This window comes from Rhinatrema bivittatum, chromosome 2, assembly GCF_901001135.1.
Source record: "Rhinatrema bivittatum chromosome 2, aRhiBiv1.1, whole genome shotgun sequence".
NCBI classification, from domain to species: Eukaryota; Metazoa; Chordata; class Amphibia; order Gymnophiona; family Rhinatrematidae; genus Rhinatrema; species Rhinatrema bivittatum.
This window is the reverse complement of record NC_042616.1, coordinates 311,170,641-311,198,179: the sequence shown is the minus strand read 5'-3', so window position 1 is coordinate 311,198,179 and position 27,539 is coordinate 311,170,641. Positions and strand designations below refer to the sequence as shown.

Below are 27,539 nucleotides of genomic sequence, written 5' to 3'. Positions count from 1 at the left end.
AAATTCTCTCACTGGAGACTATTTTATTGATTTTATTTTTGAATCGTTTGCAATATTTATTTTGTTTTGTCTTGTTTGTGAAAGAAGAAAAAGGGGATAATTGCCCTGATGTATCTACAACATTCCTTTTTTGTCAATCATCTCTGTTACTTTTACGGCAATGTACAATAAAAAGTGTAATCCTTAAAAAAAAAAAAAAAGCCAAATCATGTCTCTTGGCCACAAGAGGCCACTGCAATGCTGAGCCTGTATACAGGTGGGGCATAGCCAAGGTCCTCAAGGACCATGATCAGGTTTGTTTTTGTATCCCGGAAACTAGACGAGATCCTGACTCCCAAAGATCTAGAGAAGCCTAAACCCAGGGCTGGGGGATAAAGAAAATAAAAGGAGACTGTGTAAGCTGGCTCCCAGGTAAGAAACATTGCACAAAGCAAGGGGAAAGGTCAGGACTTACATAAACATTAACGCAGCTCTATTACTTACTTCTGCTGTAACAATCAGTTAATATTTAGGCACAGGAGGAGCATTTTAGTTAGTACAGAACACTCTTAATTTAGATCTTCCAGGACTTAGTACTAGTGTAGGTATTTTGTCTTTTATATTTATTTTTAAAAAATGTAGACCTGCACGTCCAATAACAACAACCAAGAAAGCTCTAGGCTGAGAATGGACATCCTCACCACAATTATCAACACAGTAAAACAAACTGGAGCTACATTTTCAGGCGTCAATTAGAGTAAAAAGTCATTACAAAATCTATATAAATCTGCAGGGAAGGGAAGGTGCTTCCTATAAGTTATGTGAATCATTATGCAACTGTACTCAAAAGTAAGTTTAAAGGTGTGTACAAAGCAGAGCACAGAAATAGCAAAAAAAAATAGCAATAGCGTTTAATTACTGACAGCATAAGGTAAATCTCTTCCACACAGCTGGATGTTCAATAAACAACAAAGTTTGGCAGGTGACGAGGGAAGTCCTTAGTCATGGCTAGAAAGTGGATTAAAAGCAGAGCTCTGGTCCCTGTCTAAGCCAACTGTACCCTACGAATAATGCTCAGGCGTCTTCCTCTCCTCTCCGATGCACCTCCTCAGTAATATCAGGACCACAACTGAGAAGCGGAACACTTTGGTGCTGGTGGCCGTAATGCTTTCATAACAATGGGGGCCGATGCAATAAGCCGCTCTTAAAAACGTGCGTCCAAACTGGGTGCCCATTTTTTAATGCGTGCACAGCCACATCTCCTGGGCGCCCGATGCAGTATGGTAATGAGGTGCTGCGCTAAAAAGGATGCACTAGGGATCAATTGTGCGTCCCTAGCACGTCCTTGGCATCAGGTGCCCAGGAGACTTGGCTGTGCGCGGGTTAGGGAAACAGACGCTGGTAAATTGAGCATCCGTTTTCCTAAGCTGGCTGCCGTCAAGACTTTTTTTCATGTTGCTGCTTTCTGTGGTTCGTCCTACTTAGTATCGTGACGATACTAAAAATAGGAAGAATCACAGAAAGCAGGATTGTTTGTTTTTTAGTGAGCCCTTGATGCGCGGCAAGACTTAATGCCAGCTCCGGGGCTGGCGTTAAATTTGCCATGTTAAAATGTGCGCGTTGGGCGCACAGCAATTTTTTGCATTGGAGTAATAGCTAGTAACCTCATCTTCATGGCATTTACATGTGATGAGCGCTATTAGTTACGCATGAGTTTGGATGCGCGGTTTGGATGCGCTGATCCCCTTATTGCATCGAGTGTCAGCCTAGCGCGTCCAAAACGCACATCCAATCGCTGGTTAAACCATACGCTAGCCTGAGCGCACGATGCTGAATCGGCCCATGCAAGCAGAAACCCAAGTCTTCAGAGCACTCCAAATTAAGACCAGGACAACTTACTCAGCTACGATCAGGCTCCCTGACCAACTGTAAATCTAGTCTGCAGCCAAAACTGGGCCCCCATAGCAAAATTTATTTTACAAGCAGAGAGATTAAATACAGAGACCATCACCGTAACTGCCAACAAATAACAGGATACAGTGTAATCCTACCTTAGGCAGCTGCTTTGAACAATTCAAAGAAACAAAGAAGACACTGGGCAGAAAAGGGCTGTTATAATATTGTTCTGTGTGCCATGCTGTCATGTTGTGCATTGTAATAGTGTGATGCCAGCTAAAACCACACCACAGAAAACACTTTAATAACCTGCACACCCACAAAGCACATGTCCAAAGCAGATCTTTTCCTAGAAGACATGCATCAACTTGCCACTAATGATCCAGCTGTTGAATTACCATCTGCTCTTGCTATCCAGCTCCTGTTGCGCGTTTTGCTTTCATATGTGCAAAGGAGGATTCCACAAGGGGTTTTCCTGTGGTATATTTAGAAGCAGTAAAGTGCCTTACGTGAAAAGCGAGGGAACATATTTCAGACTCAGCATACGAGCATTAAAGATGCCTGTTGACAAACAGTTTTTCAGTAGATGACTGCAAAACTCAGGGAGGAAATTCTTAAGCATTTGTAGCAAATACATTTTAAGTCCTCTCTTCTTTCAGAACATATTTTACAAGAAGAAACAGGAAAAAAAACATCTTTACATATCAAATGATCCAGAAAGGAAATTTTAAAGTATTAATCTAGTCAAATGAGATCCTGAGGCTCTCAGTGCAACTGTTCTATGAATTCCAGCTTAGAGCTACTTAATTGACTGGTGAAAATCCATTTTGCTATAAACTGCACACTGAAAGTAGATTAGTGTAGCTATTGGGATCAGAGTGGCCAAATTATTATTTCAGGAATTTTAAAATTAGGTAGCTAAGTACTGGGTTCTGAGTGCTCGTAGAACATTACAACAGACAGAGCTTCAAAATAACACATATACAAAATGGGTACTCACGCACACAGTCTTCACTGCTCTGCTCTGACACAACAGCACAGAACACTAAAAAGCTGGGCATTTCTCCTGACAATCTGTGAGCAGTCTCCAGGCAGCTCCGCCTTAACCAAAAAGTGAACAAGGCCTGAAGGCACTCAGCTTCTCCTCCTGCCTGGCACCACCCTAAAATGTTCAGGTAAGGCGAGCCTCCTGCAGCTGAGCCCCAGCACAACAGCAGCACACGAGACACACACAATTAGGACTGAAATTGCTGACCGAAAGATAAAAACGCCTATTACAAACCTATCTAACAGTCATAAATGATTACTTAGTTATCTTTATTTCAGGCCCATGTGCTCACTCCTCATGGTATAATTATATTACCTTCACTCACATGCCAAGACTTTCCAAGAATGAGATTTCCTGAGCTGCTTGCAAAGTGACAGCGGGCGCAAGAAGCCACTGCTCTATGACTTCAATGGCTGCCTCATTATCTCCTACACGCTTGACAATCCATACTAACAGGTTTATGCTACAACCAATACTGCCCAGTAGAAGAAAGGAAGACCTCGGCAGGGATCAGAAAATTCCACCATTTCTAGGTGAGAAAACAAAAAGCGCCTGGGAATTACCCCATTTACAGAAAGTGAAAATTTCAGTGCATGATATGGTCCAATGAACGGAGCTGGCAGGTCATATGAGTGGAGGAATAGCCTAGTGGTTAGAGCAACAGGCTATGAACCAGAGAAACCAGCATTCAAACAGCATGGCTACTCCTTGTGATCTTTGTCGAGACAGTTCCCCCTCTGTTACTTCAGACAGGACACACACAGCTTGATGCAATAAATTGTGTTCAGCTGAACATATGGTTTTTACCAGCATTTAAATGCACATCTTGTGCAGGTAAACACTAATCCCGATGCAGAAGGCGTGCGCTCAGCTCAGTGCCCTCACATGAAAATTCCATCAGGCAGGGCATTATGCATTCCCTCCCAATGCAGAGCAGTGCACTGGCTGAGCACACATTTTCTTAGTGCTAGAAAACCTTACTCCTGGGTCAGAGGTGGAGTAATGTTTCTAACACTGGGTCTGCCACTGGGGATTCCCCTCCACACTCAGTGGGACAAGTGGCAGAGGCTCAACAGTGCTTTTTTTTTTTAAGTCTTAACCATGGCCAGGTAGTCAGCTAGGAGCACAAGAAAGTTCTTATACACCCTCTCCCGTTCTGAGTTAAAATGTGTATTCAGCCTATGGATCGCACATTTTCACTAGGTGTACACACATTTTAACTCTCGATGCATTAGCAGGGCATTAGCTTACTACATTGGGACTTTAAAAAAATATATCTGTGAATTACAACTGTGTGCCGAAATTCAGCATACAGGCTCTTAATGCACAGATAATTGCATTGGCCTGAGAGTGTGAGCCCTCTGGGGACAGGGAAATACCTACAGTGCCTGAATGTAATCTGTTTTGAAGTGCCAAAAAGCAGAATATAAATTAAAAAAAAAAAAGTGGCATTTATGTGAGTGTATGTCATTTTATAAACATCAAGGATACAGGTATATTTTTTGTTTTGCACATATATATTATTGGAGAAAAAAGGGGTGAGTCTAGGTATTGTTCCTCTAAGCTGTGCACTTGGGCGTGGTCAGACATCAAAACATAGTGCGCACAAGAAATCTCGACATTATATGCATTATATTGGCTCGTAGCACACAAATTTGAACTTGGTTTCTGAAAAGTTGCACAAAAACAAAATTTTGTGCATGCAATCTCAAAAATTTGAGGGAGGTGTGCATATTTCCAATGTAAGAAAATGCATATTTTCTCTACCTGGCACGTATAATTTAGGCACATACGAAAAGATAACATGTATGTGTAATAACCCTGATTTATATGTGAAGGCATGTATTCTACAATGTGTGTGTGTAAACCATTTTGAAAATAGTTGTGGAATCACCATTTCACCGATACTGCCACCAGTTCACCCACTCCTTCTCCAGTACACTTAGACCCGCTAGCATTTCACCCTTTTCTTCCACCAGTTCACGCAGGCTTCCCACCCAAAGGAGCAGATGCAAAAAAAAGCGCGGAAAGCGGGCGTTGAAAGGTCAGCGCCTGCTTTCTTAACGCGCGCATGGTGCCCACAAGGGGGTCGCCATGCTATATTATAATTAGGGCATCGCATTAGCAAGGAGGCGCTAGAGTCGTGCAGGCAACCCTAGCACCTCCTTGCTAACACGACCCTGCGGTTACCGGCGATCTGCCAGTTATGAACAAAGACGCCGATAAACTCGGAGTTTATCTGCATCGGTTTTCATAACGCAACCGGCCGGTTATGAAAACGGACGTCGAGCCTATCGGCGTCGGTCTTCTTAATCCTTAATCCTTTTTGATACACATTTTTTGTTTGGTCTATTTTTTGCTTTTTGTTTGTTTTAGCATGTTATTTATTTATTTATTTACTTACTTATTTATTTAAGCATTTTTATAGACCGACATTCAATGGGAACATCACATCGGTTTACATAGAACAGAATGCAGCAATGTTGAGATTACTTACCTGATAATCTCCTTTTCCTTAGTGTAGACAGATGGACTCAGAACAAGTGGGTATAGTGTGCTCGTGCTAGCAGTTGGAGACGGATCTGACGTCAGCACGGGTACATATACCCCCACAGGAAGTGAAGCAACTCAGTAATCTTCCTTGCAAAAGCTGTTATGAATATATGTGTACTGACGATCAATGAATTAGTGAAACAGGATTCCCCTGACCGATTGATAGTAGCTGGAGACCGTCAGCGCTTCCAACCGGAAGGCGCGACACCTGGTAGAGTGGACGATCTTATGTAAGAAAATGACATGGCTTACCTTGAATCGGGGAAACCTATGTATACCGGCAGCCGGGCGGGATGCTGAGTCCATCTGTCTACACTAAGGAAAATGAGATTATCAGGTAAGTAATCTCAACATGTCCTGGCATGTAGCCAGATGGACTCAGAACAAGTGGGATGTACAAAAGCTACTCCCGGACTGGGCGGGAGGCTGCCTGAGGACCGCGTAGGACTCCCCTCGCAAATGCTGTGTCCTCCCTGGCCTGGACATCCAGACTGTAAAATCTGGAAAAGGTATGGAGGGAGGACCATGTCGCCGCCTTACATATCTCCGCGGGCGACAGCATCCTAGATTCTGCCCAAGAGGCCGCCTGCGCTCTGGTGGAATGAGCCTTGACCTGCGGAAGTGGTGACTTTCCGGCCTCTACGTAGGCCGCGCTGATAACTTCTTTGATCCAGCGGGCTATGGTGGGCCGAGAGGCCGCTTCCCCTTGCTTCCTCCCTCTGTGAAGGACGAACAGATGATCCGTCTTTCGTACTGCTTCTGTCTTTTCCAGGTATCTGGGCAGCAATCTGCCGATGTCGAGATGGCGTAGCAAACGCCCTTCTTCTGATTTCTTCAAACCCGCCGTGGTTGGCAAAGAAATGGTTTGGTTGAGGTGAAATTGTGAGACTACTTTAGGTAAGAAAGAGGGAACCATGTGAAGATGGATAGCCTCTGGAGTGATTCTGAGAAAGGGATCACGGCAGGACAGCGCTTGTAGCTCTGAGATGCGGTGTGCGGAACACACTGCCAGCAAGAACACCATCTTCAAAGTTAGCGAACGGAGAGACAGGCCCCGAAGGGGTCTGAAGGTGGATCCCGCGAGGAAATCCAAAACTATGTTGAGGTTCCACAGGGGCACTGGCCACTTCAGTGGCGGACGAATATGCTTGACTCCTTTCAGGAAGCGGGAAACATCTGGGTGCTTGGCAATGGTCTTGCCATCCCTCCTGGGACCGAAGCAAGACAGCGCAGCCACCTGAACCTTGATGGAGCTTAGGGAGAGACCCTTCTAAAGCCCATCCTGCAGGAAATCCAAAACAATAGGGATTGTGGTCGCATGTGGATTAGTGCCATGAGTGTCGCACCAGGCTTCAAATACTCTCCAGATCCTTATGTAGGTGAGGGATGTGGAAAACTTGCGAGCTCGGAGGAGTGTATCTATCACTAGCTCCGAATAACCTCTTTTCTTCAGTCTAGCCCTCTCAATGGCCAGACCGTAAGAGAGAATTGAGCCGGATCCTCGTGGAGGATGGGACCTTGACGAAGCAGGTCCCTGAGAGGAGGTAGGGGAAGGGGCTCCCCTGTCAGTAGTCTTCTCATGTCCACGTACCAGGGTCTTCTTGGCCAGTCTGGTGCTACTAGAAGAACTAGGCCTCTGTGCCTCTGAATCTTGTGTATAAGGGCGCCCAGCAGGGGCTACGGAGGAAAGGTGTATAGCAGTGTCCCTGGAGGTCATGGCTGAACCAGGGCGTCGATCCCGTGAGAGAACGGATCTCGCTTGCGGCTGAAGTATCTGGGAACTTGAGCATTGGACCTGTCCGCTAATAGGTCCATGTCCGGAGTCCCCCACTGATCCACAATCATCTGGAAGGCTGTGGGGGACAGCTGCCATTCTCCTGGATTTAGGCTTTCCCTGCTGAGGAAGTCTGCCGCGGTGTTGTCCCTTCCAGCAATGTGGACGGCGGAGATGTCCTGGAGATTCGCCTCTGCCCAAGCCATCAGCGGGGCTATCTCTAGGGACACCTGTTGGCTCCTGGTTCCACCCTGTCGGTTGATGTTTGCCCCCGTGGTGGCGTTGTCGGACATCACTCTGACTGCTCTGTTCCTCAGTCTGTGAGCAAATCACAGGCAGGCTAATCGGACTGCCTGTGCCTCTAGACGGTTGATGTTCCACCCCGACTCTTCTCTGTTCCACCGCCCTTGGGCGGTGAGCTCTTCGCAGTGTGCTCCCCATCCGCTCAGGCTGGCATCTGTGGTGAGCAGAGTCCACGTGGGGGAGGACATCTTCGACCCCCTGCTCGTGTGATTGGACTGCAACCACCACCGTAGCTGGGTCCGCAGTCTGGCTGGTAGAGGTAGATGCACAGAGTAATTCCGGAAGCGTGGGCTCCATCGAGAGAGGAGGGAGCGTTGTAGTGGTCTCATATGGGCCCGTGCCCAGGGTACCACTTCCAGGGTGGATGCCATGAGACCGAGAACCTGCAGATAGTCCCAAGCTATGGACCGGCTGGCTCCCATCAAGGACCGTAGACGCGTCTGGAGTTTTAACCTTCTCTTGGTGGTGAGGCTGACTTTGTCTGCCTGGGTGTCGAACTGGACTCCCAGGTATTCCAGTGATTGGGAAGGCTGTAGGCAGCTCTTGTTTAGGTTGACTACTCATCCCAGGCTTTCCAGCAGGGAGATTACTCTGTTGGTTGCCTGATGGCTCTCTTCTCGGGATTTCACCCTGAACAGGCAATCGTCTAGGTAGGGATGGACAAGGATTCCTTCCCGTCTGAGCGCCGCTGCCACCGCTACGATCACCTTGGTGAAGGTCCGCGGCGCCGTGGCTAACCCAAAGGGCAAAGCCCGGAATTGGAAGTGTCGTCCCAGAACCTTGAAGCGTAGGTAGCGCTGATGGTCCCGATGGATCGGGATATGCAGGTAGGCTTCTGACAAGTCTAAGGCCATGAGGAATTCCCCTGGCTGTACTGCGGTCTTGACTGAGCGCAGAGTTTCCATGCGAAACCTCGGGACCCTTAAGTATCGGTTGACTGACTTGAGGTCCAATACGGGCCGGAAAGTGCCCTCTTTCTTGGGTACCATGAAATAAATGGAATAGTGCCCAGAATCCATTTCCCATGCAGGTACTGGGATTATGGCTTTCAAGGACAGGAGCCTCGCCAGGGTAGTTTCCAATGCTGCCTTCTTGTGGATTGGACACGGAGATTCCACAAACCTGTCCGGAGGGATGTGATGGAAGTCCAGATAATACCCCTCTCGGATGATAGTGAGGACCCACCGGTCCGACATAATCTCGACCCATCTGGGTAGAAGAGGGTTAACCTGCCCCCTATGGCTTCGTGCCCCGGATGGATCGGCTGATTCTCATTGTGGGGTGCAGCCGGGACCCGAACCCGAGCCGGCTCCCCTCTTATGCTGCTTGGTCCGAAAGGACTGGTTCCTGGCCTGAGGACGAGGTGCCTGGTAGCGACTCCTATAGGGAGTGAAGCGTTGGGAGCTTCTACCTTTGGAGGGCCTCGGAAAGGTGCGCTGGTTCCTCTTGGACCTGTCTTCCGGCAGTCGAGGTACTGGAGAGGCGCCCCATGTGCTGGCCAGTTTATCTAGGTCGCTGCCGAACAGAAGAGACCCCTTGAACGGCATTCTAGTGAGACGTGTCTTAGAAGGAGCGTCGGCTGACCAGTTCCGTATCCAGAGCTGCCTCCTGGCAGCTACGGAGGATGAGACCCCCTTGGCTGTCATACGGACTAGGTCGGAGGCGGCATCCGTGAGGAACGAGAGAGCTGACTCCATGTCCGCTGCCAGAGCATTGTTCCTGACCTGTGATAAACAGGAATGCGTCACCATTGTGCAGCAGGTTGCGATTCGCAGAGACAGAGCTGCCACCTCAAAGGTTTGTTTCAGGATGGCGTCCAGGCGTCGGTCATGAGCCTCCTTGAGGGCCGCCCCCCCCCCCTCCACTGGAATGGTAGTGCGCTTGACCACAGCGCTAACCAAGGCGTCCACCTTAGGGCACGCCTGCATATCCTTGATTGCCGGGTCCAGGGGGTACATGCCGGACAGGGCCCGACCCCCTTTGAATGAAGCCTCCGGCGCATTCCACTCCAAATCGATCAGCTGTTGCGCCGCTTGCAGGAAGGGGAAATGGCAGGCTGTGGGACGAAGACCCTCCAGCAGGGGGTTCTGCGTAGATGCCTCCATGGTGCTGGGGCCTGGAATAGCCAACTCCGTCAGGCACTGAGAGACCAGGTCGGAGAGATCCTCCTTGGGAAAGAACCGCCTCATAGTTCGATATGGCTCTATCCCCGAGGGAAGTTCCCCCTCCTCAGGGGGTTTGGACTCGTCCTCCGAGACATCAGGGTCCGCAGGAGCCGGACTGCCCGGAGGCGGGTGCCCGCGGTAAGGGCGAGAGGGTCCGGGGACAGGGTCAGCCGGGGCAGCAGGGCCTGGACGGGAAGCCGACTGCATCTTACGAAGGCATGGATCCCCTTAAATAAGTCCACCCAGGAAATGGAAGCGGTCTCCAGCCGTCGGGGTACCAGGTCCCCCGGGATTCCTGGCTGTTCGAGACGGCCCGCTAGATCCGGGGTGGCCCCTGGGGAACTGTCGGTAAACCTCGGTTGAGACTGGTCCCGGCCCGAGGCTCCCACAGCCTCCTCACATTGGGCACAAAGGGAGTCTGGCTCCTCGCTCTGCGTGGCTCTAAGCTGGCACGCTGAGCACAGGCCAAGGGCTTTCACGCTGGAAGCAGGAGGTGCCACCTCTGGAGACGCCGGGGCGTTTAGGTGTTCAATCGCGTCTTGCAAATGCAGGGCACCGGCGCTTATGCTGTCAGCGATATGCGCCCAATAATAATATGAGCCCAATAATAATATGCGCTCAATAATATGCGCTCAATAATATGTGTTTAGCAATATGCGCTCAATAATAAACAATATGCGCTCAATAATATGCGTTCAGCAATATGCGGTTAATAAACAATATGCGCTCAATAATATGCGTTCAGCAATATGCGCTCAATAATATGCTCAATAATATACGCTTAGCAATCCATATGCTGCGTTGTGCGCCTAACAACAGGCGCCTATCCAAGTGCGCCTATCCATGGGCGCTCAATACCTGAATAAGGCAGACAAAATGGCGACCTCCACGGCGTGCCGCATGCAGGCAACGCCGCCGATCCTCGTACCTCGGAGACCAAAAGTAAGAGATGTATGCCTTACCTGATCCTCGGCGCTTCCCGGCTGTAACCCGGGCGGTCTCCGGCTGCGGGGGGAGAGGGGAAATACCTTCACCGCCGCGCTTGAGGAAGTGCACCCGCTGCCTCTAAGCCGCCGAACTCGTCTCGCTCGGGGCTAAGTCCTCGCCGGGACCGAGGCGCCTCTCAGCCAGGCCCGAGCCCTTCTCGCTCGGGGGCTAGATCCCTGCCGCAGTTCGGCCACCGGACCGAGGCGCAGACCTCCGAGGGGTCGCGGAAACCACCTCGGGAAACTCAACTGGGGGAGGGACCCGAGGGTATCACCGCAGGAGTGCGGGGCTCGTCTTCTGAGAAATTTGGAAAGTAGAAAGTAAATTTGGAAAACACTCTCAGCGAGCGTGCAGGCGCTTCAAACTGCTTTGGAGACGGAAATTACTGAGTTGCTTCACTTCCTGTGCTGACGTCAGATCCGTCTCCAACTGCTAGCACGAACACACTATACCCACTTGTTCTGAGTCCATCTGGCTACACGCCAGGAAAACAGGCTTTACAGTAAACAAGAAACTGGAATTTAAATAACATGTATTTTGCTTATTTGTTTTTTAATCTATTGTTCTCCTTATGAGCCCAGTCTGCCACATTAGAAATGGCTCAGCGTCTGGCCTAGGTCCGACTGAAGCAGCAGAGTCTCCTAGAGACGTGCATCCATTTTAAAATGAATGGTAATGGAAACCGAAAAGGAGATTTTTGGTTTGGGTTGTTTTACCCCAAAATGAATGCACAATCCTCCTGAAAATCTCACACATATTTGCAAACAGATCTTCAGGGAGATAGCTGTATTAGTCCAGTGTAGCAAAAATGACAGGCAGGTGGCACCTTACACACTAACCACTTTATTGAGGCCTGAGTTTTTGAGGACAGGATCCACTTCGTCACATGCATGAAGTGTAGTACAGCGGTGGGAAAAATAATTGAGGATGGGGGCAGGTAGGTTTGTATACTTGTAATAGCTCTATAGTCCAGCCTACTGACAAATGAGGTAAGTGTGAAAAGACAGAATGATCTGAGAACAGTTAAGTTCATAGATGGTTGTAGTGAATCATGAAGTCATTGTCTCTGTTCAATGTTAAGCTTTTTGATGAGTTCCAATTCAGCAGTTTCATGCTGGAGTGTTCCTTTGAAGTTTCTCTGTAGGAGTATGGCAACCTTAAGCTCAGACAGAGAATGTCCTGGAAGGTTGAAATGTTCTCCTACTGGTTTCCGAATGGTGCCATGTCTAATGTCAGACTTATGTCCATTTACTCTTTTCCTTAGGGATTGACCTGTTTATCCTATATAGGCAGCAGAGGGACATTGCTGGCAGGTGTTGGCATATATTATATTGGAAGAAGAGAAGGTGAATGAGCCTCAGATGTTGTAGTTGATGTTGCTGGGTCCTGTGATAGTGTTGCCTGGGTTAATATAGGGATAGAGTTGGCATCTGGGTTTCTGGCAGGGTCTGATTCAAATTCAAATGCTAGTTATCCATCTATCTTACTTATCTGCCCACATAACGCTTTTCTTTTACTTATGTGGCTACCATACATAGCTGGATAAGCCTTAACAGCTCTATTTAACCAGATAAGTCGCCACAACACGACTTAGCCGGATATTTGTTGCCATTTAGCTGGATATGTCAACTTTTATGTGACTAAAATACATGCCCATATTTTTTGATATGCAAACATGTTGGGTAGACTTATGTATATTTTATATAGTGTGCACGCATTCGCACCCACAATATAGAATGTGTGTGCATGTTGTCCATATATGAGCTATCTCACTTATGTTTTAAAGTTACCCTCTTTGCAAATGGCATGCACTAATTAAAATACTGCACGCTATCTACAAATGGCACACACTATTTCAAATAGTGTCTGCTATTTTCTGAAACAAATCAAAACAAAATAACAAAAAAAAGCCCACAAACTGAAAAACCAAATAAAAAATGATCCAAAACAAACCAAAATAGAAATAATTTCCTTGCACATCCCTGGCATCTCTTCCAACCTGGGCCCACCACAGTAGCACTGTCTCTTCTTCTGGCCCAGGCTCAACACAATGAAAGCAGGCCTTCTTGTAGCTTGACCTGTTGCAGTAGAAGTGGCTCCTTCCAGGCCAAGGCCAGCACCAATGTATAAGTGTCTGCGTGACCTGGTGGATGTAGTTTTACCAGATTGTATTTGCATATGTGATGGCTCTGCCAGCATGCCCAGGACATTTGGTTTAAAATGGGGAATAACATTTCTACTATTTTAGATGTTCCTCCCCTTAGCAACATTAAACTTGACACTCCTAAGGCAACATCACTGTGTATGGATTTCAAAATATGCATGGAATTTGCTATCACATCAACTTTTGGCAGTGTGCTTCTTGTTTAAATTATTGGAACAGTAAGTGAATGAGACTGCCCCTTTGAAGAGTTTCACTTTTTTTTTTTTTTTTTTTTGAAGGAAAACAGACTCAAGATAATGCTATTTGGAACTCCTACTGAACTTATTGCTCACAGATGTGATGTATTTCAAGGAACTTTATTAATATGGTAGTAATCTGTAACTATAAAACAGACCTACCCAGGTCAATATTCTGCAAACTGGTGAGCAGGAAAATTATCAGGGTAAAGGAACCTGGATAACTTTATCCAGACATTCAGTGGAACATATCTGGATAAGTGTTATGCTGAATGTAGCTGGATAAAGTTATCTGGATATCTTTAGGACATGTATTTTTTCTGACTGGACTTACCTGACTAACTTTAGTTAGGTAGCAATGAATTAACAATACTCACCTGCTAAAATTTAACCACATTCCAGAATGCATCCATCATCGCCTCATTTTATCTGGCTAGATCTTGTGCAGGTAATGAGTTACCCAGACAAACATTTAGCCAGACTGGGGGGGGATTCAAATCTCGAGTTTCGTCCAGGTAACTCTAAAAATCACCCAGTCACAAACCCTTTGAATATCGACCTCTCACTGGACTTTGTAATGCAATTTCCTTACAAGGTATATAAAGTGCTTAAAAAAAAAGCACCATCTATGGATAATTTTTAAGTTAGTCCATTAAAAGGTATTATGACCTATAAAGAATCCTAATTGAATCTGGCAAACAGAGTTCAGTATTTTGATTAAGAAAAAGCTGTAAATTTAACTCTCTTACAACAGTTAGCGTGGAAGCGTAGTGGACAATGCCAGAATGACTGGACAGATGCAGAATATAAATAGAAGACTTAGGAACAAGATCTCTTGTCAATCAGTCAAGAAGCCAAGCAAACATGGTCACAGTTGCTTAATTCCAGGATGCAATATATCATAGAAGAATATTAATTGTGACTTCAAAACTACCCATGAACATAAGACATTTGAAACTAAAATGATCAAACATGGAAACAAACATAAAGAAATGGCAGAGAGATGCTGGTTTCCTCACTCATTACCAACCATAGGATTTTATTCCATAAAGATGTTTTCCTATAAGCAGAGATTGGAAAGCAGCCCTTTTGAACAAGGCCCAAAGTCTTCCTATAGTTGTAAGCTGTCTCCCTTACTTTTCTCACCCAAGTTGAAACACATAAGAACATAAGAAATTGCCATACTGGGTCAGACCGAGGGTCCATCAAGTCCAGTATCCTGTTTCCAACCTTGGCCAATCCAGGTCACAAGTACCTAGCAGGATCCCAAATAATAGATAGATCCCATGCTGCTAGCGCCAAGAGATAAATAGTGGATTTACCCAAGTCTAAATGGTTAATAATGGTTTCTGGACTTTTCTCCAAGAACTTGTCCAAATCTTTTTACACTCATCTACACATTTACCACATTCTTTTATTTATTTATTTATTTGATTTTTTTATATACCGGCATTCGCGATGGGAGTCGCATCATGTCGGTTTACAATTAACAAGGTGTGAACAAAAGGAGAAAAACTTAGAACAATAACATGTGATATAAGAAAAAGTAGCAGTTACAATAAAACAGGGACATAATGCAACTAGGAATGGATAGAAAGCGATAGACAACATTAACAGTGAGATAGTAGAGTAACAAGGTAATAGACCTGTCCATTTAAAAAATAAAGATCATTTTGGAGTTGTCCAGTTATTGATTATCCTGAAGGGAGGTCTATGTTGTTTGAGTTGAAGAAGGTTCAATTGGTATCTGGAAAGGCTTTCATAAATAACCAGGTTTTCAGTCTTTTTCTGAAAGTAGGAAGGCAGGGTTCCTGTCTCAGTTCTGGTGGGATGGAGTTCCATAACATGGGTCCTGCTGTAGAGAAAGCCCTGTCTCTAAGCGTCATGTGGTGGAAGGTTTTGGCAGGGGGGACCTGTAAAGAATCTCTGTAGGACTCTCTGATAGGTCTGGTAGAGGTATGTTTTTTAAATGGTATTTGGAGGTTAAGCGGAGAGAGTTGATGGAGTGATTTGTAGATGGTGGTAATGGATTTGTATAAGATTCTATAGTGCACTGGCAGCCAATGTAGGTCTTTGAGAATCGGCGAGATGTGGTCTCTTCTTCTTGTGTTTCTCAAAATTCTGGCCGCCGTGTTCTGAACCATCTGGAGAGGTTTAGTATGAGAAGAAGGGAGGCCTAATAGAATGGAGTTGCAATAATCTAACTTAGAGAAGATTATTGATTGCAAGACTGTTCTGTAGTCGTGGAAGTGGAAAAGTGGTTTAATTCTTTTTAAGACATGCAGTTTATGAAAGCAGTCCTTCGTGGTTTGATTAATAAAAGATTTTAGATTTAGCCGATTATCAATGATGGCTCCTAGGTCTCTTACTTGTGAAGATTGAAAACCGGTAGGAAGATTTGAGATGTGGTTACTGTTTTCGGGGGAAATTATGAGGAGTTCGGTTTTTGCGGAATTTAAAATTAGATTTAGACTGGCGAGGAGGTTGTCAATATTTTGAAGGCAGTTTTCCCAGATTTTTATTGTTTTGGTGAGGGATTCTTTGATAGGGATGACAATCTGGACGTCATCTGCGTATAGAAAGTATTTGAGGTTCAGATTAGTTAATAGTTGACAAAGGGGTAGGAGGTAAATGTTGAAGAGCGTGGGGGAAAGAGAGGAGCCCTGGGGAACTCCTAGCGTTGAAGGGTAAAACTGTGATTTGTTGTTATGTATTTTGACTTTATATCCTCTGTTTCCCAAGAATGATTTGAACCAGGCAAGAGCAGAGCCTGTTATTCCGATGTTCGCTAGTTGATTTAGGAGAAGGGTGTGGTTCACAGTATCAAAGGCGGCCGAAAGGTCGAGGAGTATCAGCAGGTAGGCGTGACCTTTATCGAGGCCCATGATGAGGTAATCTGTCAGAGATATGAGAAGTGATTCTGTACTTAAAGATTTCCGGAAGCCATATTGAGTAGGGAATAGTATATTGTGGTCTTCGAGGTATTCTGATAATCTGGTGTTGACTAATTTTTCCGTAACCTTAGCGATAAAAGGGAGGTTGGAGATTGGGCGGAAGTTGGAGGGATCTTTAGGATTAAGATTAGGTTTTTTTAATAGAGGTTTGATAGAAGCAATTTTCAGGTTGTCTGGATAAATTCCTTGGGCTAAGGAACAGTTGATAATGTCAGTCAAGGTTTTGGCGATGGTATCTGGTATTAGCAGCAGAAGTTTAGAGGGGATATGGTCGAATGGATGAGAGGAGGGTTTCATTCTCTTCAAAACTAACATGGTCTCTGATGTTGCAATGGGTTCGAAGGCTTGTATAGCAAAGTCTTTGCAGTGATGGTGATATGCGCTGAATGGAGCTAGGGTATTTGGTTTTAGAAGTGATTGTAGGTTGGAAATTTTTTTACTGAAGAAAATGGCTAGCTCCTCCGCTTTTTCGTGTGCTTGATTGAGTGGAATGTCCTGAGCGTTGACTTGAGTTAAGTTTGAGACGTAGGAAAAGAGGGCTTTTGAATCGAAGATGAGGTGATGTATCTTGTGAGCGTAGTAGTCCCTTTTTGTTTTTAATGTGGAGCTCTTGTATATGTGAAGAGCGAGTTTGTAAGCTGATAGGGAGGTCGGAGATGGTGCTTTACGCCATTTATTTTCTTTTTGTCGAAGGGAAAGTTTAAGTTTTTGCAGTTGTTCGTTAAACCAGGGTTGTCTTCTGGAAGCATTTTGTTTTGGTTTTTTTGTTGCCATAGGGCAGAGTTTATTTGCTGCCGATACTGTGATGTTGGACCAGGAGTGGAGGGCGGAATTGGGAGTGGAGATGTCTATATGAGGGAGTTCTAGGACAAGGTGTTCGTGAAGTTCGTCGGATGAACAAAGGTTTCTGTAAGTAAATTGAGGTTGAAGATCGTGTTTGTTGCTTGATTGTGCCAGCGAAAATGTTGTAGAGATTAATGCATGGTCTGACCAGGGGACTGATTTGCATATGGGTGGTGCTGAGTGTGATATGCCTGAGTTTACAAAAATGAGATCCAAAGTGTGTCCTGCTCTGTGAGTGGGATTGTTGATTATCTGTTTGAACCCCATGGCAGTCATGGCGTTTAGGAAAGTTTCACAGTTTGTATTGGGAGAGGGGTCATCAACATGTAAATTAAAATCTCCCAATATGATAGCTGGAGACTCTAGATTTAGGTTAGAAGCTATTATTTCTAGAATGGGAGAGGCATCTGAATCCAGAAGTCCCGGAGGGGCGTAAACTAGAATGATTTGTAGCAGGTCTGATTTGAAAAAGCCGGCTTCAATTTTTGTAGGAGAGTGTACTGGGAATTGAGTCAGTCTCAGCTCTTTTTTGGCTGCGAGGAGAATACCCCCCCCCCTTTTTTTTTCTGTCTGGGAATAGAGAAGAAATCATGGAAGTTGGTTATTAGTGCAGTGTCCGTATGTTTAAGCCATGTTTCCGTTATTGCACAGAGGTCGGGTTTGATGTCCAGTAGAAGGTCATTGAGTATTAGTGTTTTTTTGGTAAGAGATTGAGCGTTGAATAAAATCAGAGAGAAGAGGGCTAGGCCTAGTGTCTGTGTAAGGGGGGAAATCATGATGGGAATGAGTGATTTATAGGTAGGTGGACGTGGAATCACCGAAGAATTTCTTATGAAAAAGGATCTTTGTTTGAGAATTGGTATAGGGAGACCAATACGCATTGTGGTTTATGGTCACAGGAGAGCTGGTTAATTTGTCAGTGAGGAGGTTTGGCTGAAAAATTTGATGAATATTGAAAAGAGAGCTGAATCCTCGAATGTCAGATGTGGAGTGATGAGCGCTGAGTGGATGACTACTGGATATGGAAAGATGAGCACTGGATGACTGCTGGTGTGGAAGGAAGAGCGCTGGATGACTGCTGTGCTGGATGACTGCTGGAGTGGAAGGATGAGCACTGGATGACTGCTGTGCTGGATGACTGCTGGAGTGGAAGGATGAGCACTGGATGACTGCTGTGCTGGATGACTGCTGGAGTGGAAGGATGAGCACTGGATGACTGCTGTGCTGGATGACTGCTGGAGTGGAGGGATGAACACTGGGTGGTTGCTGGTCTAGTATGGGTGTGCTAGGAATTGTATGGTGTGGCGAGGCTGGGTATTGGTGGTATGAGTTACTATTGGAGGCTTACCCTGACCTCACCAAAGTCTCACCAAGGGGCTCACTAAGGGGCAGGCCCCTTAGGTCGCGCCCCTTCGGACGCACGACGCCCGGCGTGCGACGCCGCCGGTAAATGCACTTGTTTAAAGGTCTCCGGCTGCAGTCTGATTAGTCTAATGCCCTTCCGGGGGCGTGGTAGACTCACCGCGTGGGTCTCTTCTCTTGGCTTTTCTTTTAATTTAAAGTTGTTTTTCAGATTCTTCTCTGCGCAATTAAAGTAGGAAGCGCTTGACTGTTTTTCTGCACGGCTCCCCTGTGAGAGAGCGGGCTCTAGCCCCGAATGGGCCGCGGGAGCCCCTTAAGCAATGAATTAAGCCCCTTCTTAAGCAATGAATTCCAGAGTTTCCCTTCCCCCATACTACACTGTTACTTTACATCTTTCAAAACAAACACTGATTGAAATCCAACCTACAATTTATATTTTGGTAACATCACCCTATCTTCTGATTCCCCTCCAGCTGGCAAGAAAAGAGTGGTGCTTACCTACATCCGCCACCTCTGCCAGTCAATGAAATAAAAAATGTAATTTTCAAAGATTTATGCAGCAGTCACATGCTATAATGAATGGCGTGAGCATGAGCCCTTTTTGCTGTGGCACAGTTGGTGTAACCTCGTGGGCAGAGCCCCAGGGTCTGTGCCGACAGCTGGCGAACATGCCTTGGAGAGGGCCAGGCTAAGGCGGAGTTCAGGACAATCCAGGAGTCAGGGCAGGTGGCTAATGAGGCGTGGTCAAGGTCCAAGACTAGGCTAGGATCCAGGTGGCCAGCAAACGTATGTCAAGGTTCAGAGCTAGAGAGATTAGTCAGAAGGACAGGACTCAGGGGAACAGGAAAGACAAGACCAAGAGACAAGCATGGCAAGATGCTGGGACACGGGTAAGATAGATATGAGAAGACAGACAGGGCCAGACAAAAAGTGTGCAATACTGGTCGGGGCAAGCCTGGTCGAAGGCAAGGCTGGTTGAAGACAAGGCAGAAGGCAAGGCTGAAGGCAAGGCTGGAGCGAAGCAAGGCTGGAGCACAGTCATGAACAAGCAAGGGACCTGTTGCTGAGGCGACAAAATGAAGTCCATGAGGCCGTCTTATAGGGTCCAAGACCTTGACGTCACTGACTGGCGCCGCTGCTCTTTCCCTCCATGAGCCCGATATAGCCAGGGTTGTTGAGCGTGAATATGCCTAAGTAGGAGGGCACGAAGTGTTCACTAAAGGCAAGCAACACCCATATCTTCAGCTGTGGAGAGGAAGCAGGACGGTTGAAAATGATCTTCCTGTCTATACTTTTGTTAATGAGATTTCCTGGTTTCTCAGGATAGCAGCTAACGAAATGTCCCTGTGCTGCACAGTAGAGGCAGAGGTTAAGCAGTCTTCGTCTCTGTTTCTCTTCTTCAGAAAGCCATGTCCTGCCCAACTACTGTATATGGATTCTTTGAAGACAACAACCTTCACAGGATCTGAGACTTGCTTAGGAGTCACATGAATTGATCAATGGGAAGTCTTCTTCTCTCAAGCTTGTTCCTGGAATCTTAGATCAACTCGGATAGCCAAGGTAATAAGGGGCGGATTTTCAGAGCCCTGCTCGCCTAAATCCGCCCAAAACCGGGCGGATTTAGGCGAGCAGGGCCCTGCGCGCTGGTGAGCCTATTTTACATAGGCCTACCGGCGCACGCAGAGCCCCGGGACTCGCGTAAGTCCCGGGGTTCTCCGAGGGGGGCATGTCGGGGGCGTGTCGGGGGGCGGGCCCGGTCGTCGCGGCGTTTAGGGGGCGTGTCGGCAGTGTTTTGGGGGCGGGTACGGGGGCGTGGCTACGGTCCGGGGCGGTCCGGGGGCGTGGCCGCGACCTCCGTACCTGCCCCAGGTCGCGTCCCGGCGCGCAACAGGCCCGCTGGCGCGCACTTCTCCCTCCGCGCGTATCTACTAAAATCCAGCGTACTTTTGCTTGCGCCTGATGCGCCAGCAAAAGTACGCCTATTCGCGTTTTTTGAAAATCTACCCCTAAGTGCTTATAGAAATGGGGGAAGGTCCCAAGCTGCCAATTCATCTTTTATTCTTCCAGACAATCCTTGCCAGAAAATGGCAGTTTGGCTGTCTTCAACCCATCCAAGCTCGGAAGCCAAGCTATGAAATTCCACGACATACTCACCAACAATGCGAGTGCCTTGACAAATGCAAAGAAATTCTATGTAGCGGACAAGATGCACCTGGGTTTCACAAAGATCAGGTGAAACTGTCATATGAAGTTATCCAATTTTCTCAGAAGCAAGTAATCTCGTTCCCACAGAAGAGAAGCCCAGGTGAGAGCAGGACTGTCCAACAAGGAAAGGATGTAATTATTTTGACACGATCAGAAAAAAACAAGCCGGCTGTAGCTCAGAATGCATTTTGTAAACATTGAAGAACCCTTGGCACCTCTTAGGAACACCACTATACCTTGAAAGTGGTGGAATCTGCATCATATATTGCACGATACAAATGGGTGCTGGTGCAGGGTTCACCAGAATTGGTACTGGATCTGGACATTGGGCTTGTACTGCATCTAACTGCTGAGACAAAGTCTAAGGTAAACCGGTTACTTGATCAAGCTGCTGCTGGGCCTTTTGCGTAAAATCATGCAGAAGACCACTCAAGGAATTCAGTTCAGCTTTTGCTCCTGCACTTGGATGGCCAATGCAGCCGTGACTCGTCGTGGAGATGCATTCACCGAGCTCATGGCCTCAGTAATCTGAGGCCATAAGTGTGAGCCCGTTTTGCTGTGCCACAGTTGGAGCAACCCCACGGGCAGAGCCTCCAGGTCTGTGCCAACTGCTGGCGAACATGCCTTAGCTAAGATGGAGTCCAGAACAGTCCAGGAGTTGGGGCAGGCAGCTGACAAAGCATGGTGAAGGTCCAGGGCTAGGGCTAGATCCAGGTGGCCAGCAAGGGTATGTCAAGATTCAGAGCTAGAGAGACTAGTCGGAAGGAGAGGACTCAGAAGAAAAGGAAGGACAAGAGAAAGAGACAAGGGTCATGGGAAAGACAGACACGAGAAGACATACAGGGCCAGACCGAAAGACAAGCAGGATGGGGCAAGGCTGAAGGCAAGTCTGGTCAAAGGCAACGTTGAAAGCAAGGCAGTACTGAAGGTGAGGCAAGGCTGAAAACCAGGCTGGAGCACAGGCTTAAACAAGCAAGGTACCTGTTGCAGAGGCGATGAAATGAAGTCCGTAAGGCCCTCTTATAGGGCCAAAAATCCTGACATCATTGATGAGCACCACGGCTCTTTCCCACCATGGGCCCAATAAAGCTCAGATCATTGGGCATGCGCACCTAAGGAGGAGGGCATAGCAGTCAAGGCGGCATCCCGGCCACAGGTTACAGCTATGGCTGTCAGGGTGAGTGTAACCACTTGCGGAGCTGTCCCATGAGCGGCAAACATAACACATGCACAAAAATAGCATATTAGGGATGTGCATCGTTTTTTTGACGGATGAAAATATCGTACGATATTTTCTAATCCGTCATGTATCGGAGGTCCCCGAAAATGATGGGAAAACACCACAAAATTTTCGTGTGGTTTTCTTATCATTTTGGGGGGGATGGGAGGAAGGGCACACAGAAAAAAAAACCCCAAACCCACCCCGACCCTTTAGATCTAATTATTTACAATCCCCCACCCTCCCAACCCCCCCAAATTTCTCCTAAAGTACCTGGTGGTCCAGCGGGAGTGATCTCCCACTCTCGGGCCGTTGGCTGCCACTAATCAAAATGGCACCTATGGTTCTTTGCCCTTACCATGTGACGGGGCTATCAGTGCCATTGGCTGGCCCCTATCACATGGTATGAGGAATGGATCACCCGTGCCATTTTTTAAGATGTTTTAAGAAGTTTTTGGGGAGCAGGGAGGGTGGGCGATTGTAAATAATTAGATTTAAAGGGTCGGGGTGGGGTTTGTTTTTTTTTTGGTTCGGGACAGCCGAAAACAAAAACTGTCCGGACCGCGGGAAATGGAATTTCCCACGGGTCCTCGATCCCGAAACCGGAACCGATTCCGGCACCCGATTCACATCTCTATAGCATATATATATATATGCCCGAGTAGCAAGTACGCACATATATAATATTTTATAAACCTTGTGAATGCACACATACTTGCAGTATCACTCCTAAATTTTAACAGAGAAAAAAGGGTAGTTTAGGGGCTGTCTCAGGCAAGAGTCATAAGTGCACACACAAGTTGCTCTTTTTATAAGAGGTATACATGCATATATACTGACCTTGTCCAAACACTTTTACACCCGCTGATTGACTCACATAATTCAAATCTGACATGTTTCTTCTCTTTAGTTTTTGGGTTGGAGGTCTGGGTGAACTGGTGGGAGTTCAGGATGAAGTACTATAGGGTAGTAGGTGAACTGGTGAACTACTGGAGGTATTGGGCGAACTGGTGATTCCAAGTATGCACGCAACTAAGTATGTTAAGAATGGTGTACATGTATATTTTAAAATATATCTACCTCTGTGTTTAATTCTGGGTTATTACATGTACATTGTTTCAATTATTTTGCTCATAAAGCCGGTAACTCTCAAACAGGCACGCAGGCGCACATATACACGCATATGACAGAGCGCACCCAGGTATGCACTAACTTTATAACATGAGAAAATACCCCAGGCATATGTATATGTGGGCCACATTTTAAGCTTGTGCTCACCCAGCAGCGTAAGTCAGGTTTGAGATACGTGAGGGAAATTTAATAACAGGTACGTGTCCATGCCATGGCCAGTTTCACATGTTCATCCTCCAGTTCGCCCATTCTACAGCTAGGTCCTCCAACCCCCCACCCCCCCCCCCCCCCCGGTTCATTAGCCTGCAATCCCCCCTGTTAACCCAGACCCCTCAAACACTTCAGAGATGTCTGGAAATATTTTTATCAAGATTTACACCTCCTCAATAGCAGAGGTAAAGTTACTTGGCACTGGACTTGTGCATGCATCTCTTGGCCCCTCCCCGACATGCCCAGGCCATGCCCACATTCTGCCCCTTTTCTGTCCGACGTGAGATATTTGAGTATCGGGATTTGCGCATGCATGTGGGTGGCTTTTTAAAAAGTCGGGTGAACATGCGCATATCCTACATGCGCGCTTATCTCCTTTTTGGCCCACGCCCAGTTTTTAAAATTCACTTTAACATTTACACATACATTTTTATAAAAAATGGGTACAGAAAGTATATGTGCTGCTGCATCACATACATACATACCAAAACATATACGCCTACTTTCAGGACAGAAATACTGTCCCGCCCCACAGCTTATAAAATACTAGAATACATTTCTATGCATCCACTTACAAATTGAAGAAAATTCTTTTTCACTCAGCACATAATTAAGCTCTGGAATTCATTGCCAGAGGATGTGGTTACAGCAGTTTGTGTAACTGGGTTTAAAAAAGGTGTGGATACGTTTCTAGAGGAGAAGTCCATAAACTGCTATTAATTAATAAGTAACAGTAGCTTGGAATCTATTTAATGTTTGGGTATTGCCAGGTACTTTTGACTTGGATTGACCACTGTCGGACACAGGATACTGGGCATAATGGATCCTTGGTCTGACCCAGTATGGCATATTTTATGTTCTTACATGCGCACATGGCGTACCACGGATTGTTTTGAAAGTTGGGATCCCTATGAGTAATAATACTTATTTTTATATTGCTATTAGACAGACCCTCCTGCCCTCTATCTCTCTCTGAATCTCACCCTCCTATCCCTTGTGCCTCGCACCAGCCCCTCTTTCTCAAACCACCCATCCTCTCTTACCCGCATCTGTCTCCTCTTCTGGCCAGTTTGACTCTGCAGTTTGAACAAAGGGACCTAGCAAATCCTACAAAACTACAGGGTCCTGCATGTTCAAACTTCCAATTGAAGACAGCCAGCAAAGAAGGTAGTTATCAGTTAGCACCACCGGTTGGAGGGGAACCAGGGCAGAGGATCATGCTACCAGTGGGGAACTGAGGATTATATAGGAGAGTAAGGAATCAAAGATACCATATGTTGTTCTGGGGCATTCTGCCAGAAAAAAAACCATTATGTATTTATCTATCTATCCATATCATAGGTGTATATATACGGTATCTATATATAGATATATATACATAGAAATATATGTATATACATAGATAAATTTATAGCTCTCTCTGTGTGTATATATATATATATACACACACACATAATGGAACTTTCTCTTAAGGAAATGTGAAAAAAAACACAAGTAATACACAATCTATCAGGAAAATGTGGATTGCAGAAGCAAGGCTCTCAAGCAGCTTTGTTTATTTACACATTGTGTCTGTGTACAATGAGAAATAAGCTTATAAAATCATAACATCCTGTTCATAATTACAGTGGTTTGCTGAAGACCTGTAAAAATAGCAGTACTGGATAACCTGAGGCCTGCCAAGTATGATGTCTGAAGAAAATCCTCCTATGGAAGACATTTCAGTTTCATAATCAAACAAAGAAATCCAAGTCAGCAAACAAGCTGCAGGTAAAACATTTTTTCCAGACTAAGTTGATACATCTGTGCTGAGCTCAAGCGGTGTTATACTCCCTTCATCAGGTCTTCACTCATGTACAGGTTAATTGCTACCTAAATACATGCTTGTGAATGGCAAAAGCTGACCGTAAAGGTACCATTAACCGCAGCTGAGTCAGCAGATTCTCTTCCTGTTTTCCTTTGACACGCAAACCTTAAATACTGGAGCACTCAAGAACTGGATGTCAGCACTGTTTACTGGAAAGCTCCACGGCCAAGACTTATTAAAATATTTCTTTTTTTTCTCCCCTTCCATCTTCAAACCCCTCCTCCTCCCTCTCCAGACGACATGTCCAAGGGGCTGCAGGAATCGCACGGCCCGAAGACTAGAGGAACACCGCCTCTGTCCCGCTCTTTGGTCAACAGAAGCCGATACAGCAGCAGCAGTTGTCTTCCTCCCCCGCCCAAAGGACCCTCAAGCTCCAATCTTCCACAATCAGGAGACTGACCCAACTTCTTGGATATGATGGGGGGGGGGGGGGGGTTGTTCAGTTAAGGGACAATTACAGCTGATTTAAGTTACGTGACCGCTCCTAAAGTGGTCTAGTTTGAAGGGTGAGGGAACTACAAAGAGAGCAGGTCTCTCCAGGATTCAATGAGTTTGGAAGACGAGTCCAACTCAGAAATTGTCATTAAATAGGTCAGCAGATGGACATTTTTTGGTTTTAGATTAATGATTTATGTTTAAGCATATGTAGGTCTATCGTCAGATATTAACTGGCAATAAACTATCATCTTGTGTGTCATAATAAGGAATACATAAATTAAATGAATAAATTAAATAAATTAAGCAGAGCAATACAAATAAATGTATCAAATATGTTAATTCAAACATTAAATATAAAAGTAATGATATAAAATCAAATACTCATACAAAACACAGAATAATAATACAATAAAATATCGACCAATAGAAAGAAACATTCAGATAAAATCCGACATGGCCATGGTTTGGCATTTATGCCTGCATCGGGGTAAAACATGCCCAGTTCATTCACAATAAAACAAAATAGTAGCAGAAATGCATAAAATTACTGACAATAGGACATCTATGTGAGATAAATAAAGACAGAGAATGAATAATAATAGAGAGAGAATGTATACATTTACAAAACTTTAGGGAAGACTGCATGCCCACATATCTATAGGATAAAGACATGTAATACAAGATGAAGACCTTATATTGTCCCTAGAGAAAAAATATATAGTAAAAAATGAAAAATGTTATATAAAATGAATCATAAATACAAATAATAACAGTTAAGAATAAAAAATAAACACATAAGAAGTGCCATGCTAGGTCAGACCATGATCCATTGAGCCCAGCATCCTGTCTCCAACAGTGGTCAGTCTAGGTAAGAAGTTGATTTGTTTCTTGTATTTCATTCCCAGGGATAAGCCCTGGATTTCCCACATCTACCTGGCTATGGACTTTTCCTTCAGGAACTTGTCCAATCCTCTTTTGAATCGCACTATGTTAATTGCCTTGACCACGTCTTCCAGCAACAGATTCCACAGATTGTGTACAGAGTGAAAAAAAACTCCCTACAGTTTGTTTTAAATCTACATCATAGAATGACCCCTTGTTGTGACGTTGTTTGAAAAGGTAAACAAATATTCCCTATTTACCTGTTCCATCCCACTTGCGATTTTATAAATTTCAATCGTATCCCTTCTCAGTCGTATCTTTTCCAAGCTAAAGAGCCCTAATCTGTTTAGCCTTTCTCCATAAGGAAGCTATTCCATCCCTTTCATCATTTCTGACACCCTTCTCTGTACTTTTTATATGTCCGCCATGTCTTTTTTGAAGTGGGGCCACCAAACCTGCGGTCACACCATGGATCTATACAAGGGCATTAAGATATTCTCAGTGTTGTTCTCTATTCCTTTCCAAATAATTTCTAACATTCTATTTTGCCTTTTTGACTATGGCCATACACTGAGGCCTGGATTCTCTAAGGTCTATGACCTTAGAGAATCCGGCAGTAACAGGGGGCGGGGGGGGGGGCGAAGCAGGGGGTGGGCTGCCGGCATTCGCACCAAATAACTATACCATAAAAGGTGTAGTTATTCGGCGCGAAACTGGCGGCAATAAAGGTCCTTACCTTTCACCACCAGCGATGTATCCGCAGAGTCGGCCCTGGTACCGCCCCGACTCCTCCTCTTCCGGGGCCGACTCCGCCCCCATTTAGTGATCACGTGCAAAAAGTCCCTTTTCGCACGCGATCTCTTTTGAAAATGACCCCCTGCGCCAAAGATTTCAAAGTATTGTCCACAAGGATAATAAATGATAAATAATTAGCCCAACTTTCAAAACTTTCTGCGGTACACCATTTGCATGCATACATGGGCCCGCAGAGATTTATGCTAGTATTTTATATTGTCTGGCATAAGCCACACAGTTTATAAAATACCACATATTTCTGCCCAATGGGGCAGATTTTCAAAGACCTAAGGGCTAGATTTTAAAAGCCCTGCGCGCCGGCACGCCTATTTTGCATAGGCCGCCGGCGCGCGTAAGTCCCGGGGTTTCGTATAAGGGCCGGGAGGGGGTGTGTCCGGGGGCATATCCGGGGTCAGGGGGTGGTCCGGGGCAGGTCCGGGGGTGTGGCGATGGTTCGGGGCGGGCCGGGAGGGCGGTCCTGAGTTCCCTGGCACTGCGGCCTGTGCCAGGGGATGCCGAGGCGGCGCG

General features: G+C 45.9%; 1 protein-coding gene and 1 long non-coding RNA gene across 4 annotated transcripts in view; one reads left to right on the top strand and one right to left on the bottom strand.

Annotated features, from left to right (window-relative positions):
- Window positions 1–27,539, bottom strand: part of COBL (cordon-bleu WH2 repeat protein) — a 438,118-nt gene that overhangs the window by 340,294 nt on the left and 70,285 nt on the right. The window contains exon 1 of one of the 2 annotated variants that reach the window (XM_029589714.1): window positions 2,876–3,002. The exons of the other annotated variant lie outside the window; for it this stretch is intronic. The gene's annotated coding sequence lies outside the window, so the exon portion shown is untranslated. Of the gene's footprint in view, window positions 1–2,875; window positions 3,003–27,539 lie in introns of those variants that run through there. 2 annotated transcript variants of the gene reach the window in all.
- Window positions 284–26,811, top strand: LOC115084622. Of its 2 annotated transcripts, none has more exons than XR_003854613.1 (4): window positions 284–411; window positions 3,257–3,456; window positions 24,658–24,799; window positions 25,132–26,811. It is a non-coding gene; the product is annotated as an uncharacterized LOC115084622 (long non-coding RNA). The 2 variants fall into 2 exon arrangements; XR_003854612.1 differs by having other exon boundaries at window positions 3,202–3,456.